At 34.8% G+C, this 5,843-nt stretch overlaps 1 protein-coding gene across 3 annotated transcripts in view; it reads right to left on the bottom strand.

The window, feature by feature from the left end:
* Zpbp (zona pellucida binding protein) overlaps positions 1-5,843 on the bottom strand; it is a 102,335-nt gene that overhangs the window by 41,385 nt on the left and 55,107 nt on the right. The gene's annotated exons all lie outside the window — the stretch shown is intronic.

Below are 5,843 nucleotides of genomic sequence, written 5' to 3'. Positions count from 1 at the left end.
TTACTAAATTATTTGTAGGTCATGAATTTGAGAGGAGACGTGGGAAAAGCTGGAAGGAAAAGGGGAGAGATGGAAATGATTTGAATACAGTACCCATGTATGGAATGCTCAAAAAAAATTTAAAAAATCGCTAAACACATAAAAAAATTAAGAGAACTATTTCAATTATAGAATATATATTACAAATGTGCCATATATTCATTTAGATCTCTATCAACCTCTCTGTTCAGATAGTATATACTGGGTATCACTATTTACCTCAATTCTCAATATTTATGTACAAAGTGTTAAAGAAAAACTATGATAGCAGGATTGGTAAAAGAATAAGATTGGACCATGGTAGTGCCATGGTACTTGATATGACACACATACTCATGTTTATAGGCATTCACTCATTTACTTAACAGATAATAAACAAGAGAAGCATTATGCAAAGTATGAGCCTATGTATCTGGGATAAATAAGTGAACATCGGGAAAAATCCCATAGATTTAGCAATGTGGGAAAGACAAGAATCTCTGCACGATCACTGAGAAAAATTCCTGGGGTACTATTAAGACACATAAAAGAGGGAATGAGAAACAAAAGATGACTTCAAGGATTTCTATGAATTAATCCTTCTAAATTATAGCATCAATCTCATTACCAAAAACATTTAGTACTTCCCCACTGCTAACCAAAATATATAGAAAAAAAAACTTACTTGTAGCCCTAAATCTATAAACAACAGACATATATTGCTTAGTTTATTCAGAAGTCTTCTACCTTACAGTCAAAAAAATAGTCTTAGTTTTGCCAATTTATCATTACTTTCAACTGTAAGGATAAATTAAAACTGTAGCATTTCAGTTTTCTAATTAAAACATCAGAAATGAAACACAAAAGAAATCTAGAAGGGATCAAGGAAAAGTAATCTGTAATATAGAAAGTATTTCTAATAAGAGGAACATCAGATTTCTCTGAAGAAAGACTACCGTATAAGTTGTCCATAAGAAACTTACATCAAATACAAAGACATGCATAGGGTACAAGTAAACAAATGGAGAAAAACATGCTACACTAACATGAGTAAAAAGGAAAGCTGGAATAGCAATATTAATTTCTGTAAAATCGAAATGAGGATAAAGTCATTAGCAATAATAAGGGTGCCTTATAATGGCAGAAGGATCAATTCTTCACAAAATATTAAGAATCCTTATAATTTGTGTGATGGACAACAAACAGTAGAGGTATTTGAAGAGCTGGTAAAAGTAAAGAACTGAGTGTAGAACCCCACTACCCATGTAATAGTCAGGGCTGGAGAGTGGTGGTGCATATCTGCAACCCCAGTATGAGTGTATGGAGAATGGTAGATCCTGGACAGCCAGTTCAGCTAAAACACTAAGGTTCAAGTTCAGTGGGAAAGTGAAAAAATATTTGGAGAATGACAAAGGAAGACACCCAACATCAATCTCTGGACTCTACATGCACACATACATCTGAGTGCAAACACTTGCACATGTACCCAAAGGATACTGAGGAAGACAACTAATAGAACTGCAAGGGTAAAGAGCAAACCTACCCCACTCTAGCATCACTGAAGAAACCGAGAGGGCATGATATCAAGCAAGGCAGAGGCAAACTGAAAGGCAGCTTTCAATCAATGTAAGTAAGTGATGTTCAGAGATAATGCCATGCAGCAACAGCAGAACACACATTCTTCTCAAGTTTACATGAAACACTCATCAAAGGAAACCACAACGGAGCCTTAAGAAACATCTTGACATTTTAAAGAATAAAAATCATACAGTAGATGTACTCAGATCACAAAAAATATTAAAACTCTGTAGCAGAAAATTAGACATGGCCCAAAAATTGAATATTAAGCAACATACTAATGCATAGTATACAAAGTATCAAGAAAATTTTACTACTTTTAAGTAAATTAAAGTGAAACTAAATTTACCAAAATTTGTCATGAAATGAATAGAGAAATTTATAGCAATATTTATGTTGTTCATAGAATTGATCATAATTATTAAGAAAACGTGGGGCCACCAAGATGTCTTAGCAGGTAAAGGTGATGACCAAACAAGTCAGGAAATGTGAGCTTGATTTCTAGAACATGTGTAAGGGTGGAAGGAGGGCACCAACTCCACAAACTTGACCACTGAGCTCCACATGTGCACTGAACACATATGCCCTCCACACATCATACACATATATAAAAATAATAAATAATTTTAATAAAATGAAGATACAGATTACAATAGAATCTTCCATTTAGGAAACTGAAAAGTAGAAAAAGCAAAAACAAAATCAACTAAAAGGAAGGAACAGAGACCCTAGTGAGTTTCTTAGAACCTGCCCAATCACTCAGCACTTCCCTCTCTAGGACTAGGGAAGAAAGTGCTTCTCCTTCACCCTGGTGAGCTAGCTAGAACCCAGTCACTCTTTTAGACGCTCCAGGCTCAAAGTTCTAGTTGTGATTAGTCACCTGGCACACCAGACCAGACCAGAATTATCCCATTCCTCCAATTAAAAAAAAATCAAAAGTGGAAACTTGAAGCACAGACCAACTATCTATACCTGACCAGAAATCAATCAAGCTGCAACAACAATAAAAACAAAGCCACACTTCCACTAAACAACAATAAAATGAACGAAGCCTGTATGCCTAGGTCACAACACAAAATCACAAATAATAAGAAAAAAAGATAATATGTTCCTGCCTAATCCTACCAGGTCTGCACAAGTGTTCTACAGTGGGAAGTACCCATAGGAATCCCAGGACCCAGAACTTACAAGAAAAATCATAAACACAATTAAAGAATTCAAGGACTTAAAGAACACATAAACAAACAACTCAAGAAACTCAAAGAGGATAGGAAAAAACTCCTGACAAAAGCTCAAGAAAATACAAATATATTAATGAATTAAATGACAAAGAAAACTCAGGATCTGAAAAGTGAATTCATGAAAGATATAGAAATACTAAAGAAAACCCAAGCTGAGATGAATACAAAATTGAAAAACTCAGTAAGCCAATTATAAAAGACAGGAGAAAGTTTCAGCAGCAGAATGAGTCAAATGGACAACAAAATATCAAGACGTGATAAAGTTGGAGAACCAGAACATGAAAGAAAATAAAAGGAATTTTTTTTTAACAAAGGAGCTGTAGGAAACCATGAAAAGACCAAATCTGTGAATTACAGACATAGAGAAAGAGGACGTCGGGTCAATGGCACTGACGAGATCTTCAACCAGATTACTGAGGAGCCTGGTATGATGTTGCATGCCTTTAATCCCAGCAATCTAGAGGCAGAGCTTTATGAGACTGAGGCCAACCTGGAACACAAAGCTCGTTACAGGCCAGCTGAGTCTACAGAGAAAACCTGTCACAAAGTAAAATGAACAGAAAGCAGGATTATCAAGGAGAGTTCCCTAAATTAAGGGAAGACATACAAATATAGATACAAGAAGCCCACAGAACACCAGAAAAGAAACTTCCCATGGCATATCGTAGTAAAAACACTAAACGGGCAGAACAAAGAGAGGGCATTGAAAGCTACAAGAGTAAGTTACAGGAAACAGTAAGTTACAGGAAAATCAGCAGAGTAACAGCTGACTTTTAAATACAAACTTTAAAGGACAGAAAAGCCTAGAGCAAGGTATTCAAAGCTCAAAATTACCACAAGTGTCAACCCAGACTTCTTCATACAGTCTACCACAGTCGAAGGAGAAAGAAAAATGTTCCATTATATAAAGAATTCATGTCCACCAAACCAGTCCTACAGAGAATACTTAAAGCAATACAATGGGCTGAAGAAAGGAATAAACGTATGCAAGATACTAAAGAAAAAAGTGAAATTATAATTATAAAAAACAAAATAGGACTAAGAATACAAAAAATAAAATGACAGTAACCAATACACATCTTTCAATAATAACTTTAAACATCAATGGCCTTATATCCCCAATCAAATGTCACAGGCTAGTTTCAATGGATTAAGAAAAAAAAGCCATTTTTTTGTCTATAAGAAACTCATCTTACCTTCAAGAACAGGCACTACCTTAGAGTAGAAAGGATGGGAAAAAAATATTCTAAGAAAATCGCATGCAGAAACAAGCAGGAATTGTTATCCTAATGTCAGAAAAAAATAAATATAAAACTAAAATTAATAAAAAGAGATAAATATGGTCACTTCATTCCAATCAAGAAACAATATATTAAGAAGACATTATAATCATAAACATAAATGCACCAAATTCTGGTATATCCAATTTCATAAAATGAGTACTACTGGACATCAAGACACTGACATTAACCCCAACTCAACAACAGTAGGTGACTTAAATCCCCCACTGTCTCCAATAGACAGGTCAAGTGGACAAAGAATAAACAGAAAAACATGTGAATTAAATGATATCATACATCATATGAACTTTACAGACATCTACAAAATAATCCACCCAAGCACCAAAGAATATACATTCTACTTGGCAGCTCTTGGAAGTTTCTATAAAATAGATCACATATTGGAGCACAAAACAAATCTCAACAAATACAAAAATTGTATTGAACATGTAATCCATGTATTATATATCAGAACATAATCAAAAGCTAAAGAAGCCCTAGGAAGATTAAACAACACACTACTGAATGATGAATGGGTCAAAGGAAAAAAAAATCAAGAAGTAAAAATATTCCTGGAACTAAAAGAAAATGATAATCCAACATAATAAAACCTCTTGGGAAGTTTAAAAGCAGTCCTGAGGGGCTGGAAAGTTGGCACAGCAGTTAAAAGCACTGACTGCTCTTGCAGAGGACCCAGGTTCGATTCCCAGCACCCACATAGTGGCTAACAAACATCTGTTAACTCCAGTTCCAGCGGATCTGGTGCCTTCTTCTGACTTCCTCAGGCATTGCATGACATGGGTACACTTACACACATGCACTCAATACACTCATACACATAAAATAAAAATAATAAATGGTTAATAAAATAAAAAGTAAATGGTTAAACGTAAGTCAATGTAATAAATCATACAAATGGACATAAAGTCTAAAAAATCATATGATCATCTCAATAGATGCAAAAAAGGCCTCTGACAAAAGCCAACATGCCTTCCTACATGAAAAATTCCTAGAGGGAATTGAATTAGAGGAAACATACCTCAACATAATTAAAGCCATATATTACAAACCCACAGCCAAAGTCATTCTAAATGGAGGAAAACCCGAAGCATTCCATTAAAATAAAAAAATGAGATAAGGCTGTCCACTACCCTCACTCTTTTTCAATATAGTGCTTGAAACCACAGTCAGAATAATAATAAAGGGAACCAAAAAGATACCAACTAGAGAAAAATCAAATTACCCCTAATTACAGATTATATGATATTATACATGAGATATCCCCAAAATTCCACCAGAAAACTTCTAGAAATGATCAAAACTTTCAGCACCATGGCAGGATACAAAATAGATTTACAAAAATCACTACCCTTTTTAACATGCAATAACATGCATTCAGAGAAAGAGATCACAGAAACAAACCCATTCTTAATAGCCTCAAAAAAAATATCTAGGAACAAATCTAACCAAAGATGTTAAAGATCTTTACAACAAAAATTATAAATCTGAGGCTGGAGAGATAGATAGCTCAGGGGTTAAGAGCACTATCTGCTCTTGCAGAGGACCTCGTTTCAATTCCCAGCATCCACATGGCAGCTAACAACCATCTGTAACTCTAGTTCCAGGGAATCTGACGTCTTCTTCTGACCTGCACGGGCATTGCATGACATGTGTGCACTTAAACACATGCATGCAATACACTCATACACATAAAATAAATAATAAA

The sequence above is a fragment of the Nannospalax galili genome, unplaced genomic scaffold (genome assembly GCF_000622305.1).
Source record: "Nannospalax galili isolate Female #2095 unplaced genomic scaffold, S.galili_v1.0 scaffold304, whole genome shotgun sequence".
Lineage (NCBI taxonomy): Eukaryota > Metazoa > Chordata > Mammalia > Rodentia > Spalacidae > Nannospalax > Nannospalax galili.
This window is presented reverse-complemented; position numbering and strand designations above follow the sequence as displayed.